The sequence below is a fragment of the Leptonotus elevatus genome, chromosome 11, assembly GCF_054856555.1.
Source record: "Leptonotus elevatus isolate MCC_2025b chromosome 11, RoL_Lele_1.0, whole genome shotgun sequence".
Classification (NCBI taxonomy): domain Eukaryota; kingdom Metazoa; phylum Chordata; class Actinopteri; order Syngnathiformes; family Syngnathidae; genus Leptonotus; species Leptonotus elevatus.
In genome coordinates, this window is record NC_141249.1 from 1,394,480 (window position 1) to 1,396,979 (window position 2,500).

The window sequence follows — 2,500 nt, forward strand, 5'->3', positions numbered from 1 at the left end:
GTGTCATCCTACAACTACTTAGGTATTTGGCTGGAAGAAAAGCTGTGTTTCGGAGTCCATATTGAAAGCCTTTAAAAAAACAACAACTCAGAACTAAGTTAGGGGGGGTTAGAATGAACAAGTGCTTTCCTTTCTCAGCAAGAAAAAGGTTAGTGCACTGCACTGTTTTATCAGTTTTGGATTATGGTGATTTCATTTATATGCACATTTCTTCATTTTTGTTAAAGAAATTGGATGTCATCTACCACTCAGCCTTACGCTTCATTACAGATGCACCAACTAGAACCCACCACTGCATTCTGTATAAAACTGTACAATGGTCCTCCCTCTACATTAGAAGGAAAATTCATGCACTGTTTTTTATTGCCAAAGCACTTATGGGTAAACTGCCTTCTTACATTTCAAATCTGTTGTCTTACCATAATAGCACTTATCGGACAAGGTCGTCAGAAAAAACTGCTACCATCTATTCCATTGTCAAAAACAGAATTTGGTAAAACAGCTTTTTCAACGTATGCTCCAATTGTTTGAAATGAACTCCAAATCACATTAAATCTGGAATCAATCCCATCATTCAGTGTTTTTAAAAATGTTTTGAAATCAGTTGACGGAACAATGCAACTGTTTTTAACTAGAGTTTTTTTTAAATGATTTTCCTGTCATATATCTGTCATATATGCATGTATGATGTCTATTATGCTATTATGTGGAGTGTGACATGTAGTAGCTTATAGCTATGTAGAGTTTTGTTTCGTCTCTTGTTTGTTATGCAACTATTTGCCGCTTGTCTTGGCTAGGACTCCCTGTGAGAAGAGTTATTGTAACTCAATTGGACTCTTCCTGGTTAACCCGTTAAGGCCTAAAGCGCCTGGCAAAACATGCCTCTAAAACCTATGGGTGACTTTTGAGCCACCCCCGAAAACCTTAAGTTTTCCTGGAAATTGAACAATATTAAAAAATAATTGATATCTCAGCTCCTGAAGCAAATAGAAACATAATTCCAAAAACATTTTAGAGCTTATACCTATAGCGTTCACACAAACCTATGTTTATTATGATAAACCTTCAATATATATATTTTTTTAAATCAACAAACAAATATCACACACCTGAGTGTATAAATCCAAACATATTTACCTTAAACACTGGAGCGCAAGTCCGTTACAAAGCCGTCAAAATTTTTAACATCCTCATTGTCTACAAACAGATTTCTTAACAGTATGTCACTGTCGACTCGTTACAAGGATTCGAATTCCTCCCACACCGTCGTCAATCGTGTCATTTATTTAATAACTCGCGCGAATCAGCGTCAACCATAAACGCTCGAATAAAATTCCAGGACATGCTATGAGGCCCACATCACCCTATCGTGCATATTCTGATGCATTTCATCGGCTAGGAGTCCAAGAATTGGTCAAAACACAACAAAATGACACATCTGCTCTCCCGGGTTTAAAGGGAGAAGAGCGCAAGAGCGCTCCCGGCTTAAACGGTAAAAGCGCTCCGGGCCTTAATGGGTTAAATAATGGTTAAATGAAATGAAACTTTACTATTGTCATGTTTGTTCTGTAAATTGCAACAAAATAAAAAAATAAAAATGTAATTTAATTTAAAAAAACACTGCAACCAATTCCTGTGTTTTGTCTGCTGTGTGACGTATTTGGTGACGTGGACTATCTTGACTAGGGGTGGGCGAAAAAAATCAGTTGCAATAAATATATCGATACACTAACGGCAGAATCGATATTTTATGACGGCAAAGCACATAATGGATTTACCCCGTCATTCAGACATGTCATTTAAGCTGGAAACATACTCAACGTAACACGCCTCCTACACTCCTACAACTTCAAAAATAAAGCTTTACCAAACAATACATTGATGCCAATGCAATTGCCTTGATGGGCTTTTACTTTGAAATAAGCCTGCGCAGCGACGTGAGCCAGCTTGACTTCTTTTTTCGACGTGTTGGCTTACATATCGAAGTTTTTTATTTAAATTACATATTTTCTACCAACATTTTCACAATGCCATCCCTAAAGTATATTTAATCGCTAATTTAGGATGCAAAGAAACCGCTGGTTAATTAAGTCGTCATTGTATCATACGCCGCAAGTCTCCAACGGTAGTGGCTAGCAGCTAGTGTTAGTATTAGTGTAAAAAAGGGCTGGCAACAGTAATGAGTGACACCTACCTGGCTTGCTTTCTTTACTTTTTCAATATCCTGGGCCTAGGCTACTTTGTTATTCACTTTTCATGTTTAAAGGAAGGGCATGTGCCTTAAGGCCTAGATACACCAATCCGACGTCGGCCAAATGTGACTGACGCCTACCCCCTGTGGCGTCGGCCGAAACGTCGGCACGTTGCGTAGAAAATTGACGTAAATACACATCGCACCGACACCGACTATTACGTATCTTCAGCGCATGCGTGACAAGTAATTCCCCTCCGTACCATCGGCGGCGGTAGTCATTATTCCTAAAGGCAACCGGCAACCTCT

At 38.8% G+C, this 2,500-nt stretch overlaps 1 protein-coding gene across 1 annotated transcript in view; it reads right to left on the minus strand.

Annotated features, from left to right (window-relative positions):
* The window catches only part of ect2 (epithelial cell transforming 2), a 191,484-nt gene that overhangs the window by 140,673 nt on the left and 48,311 nt on the right, over positions 1–2,500 (minus strand). The gene's annotated exons all lie outside the window — the stretch shown is intronic.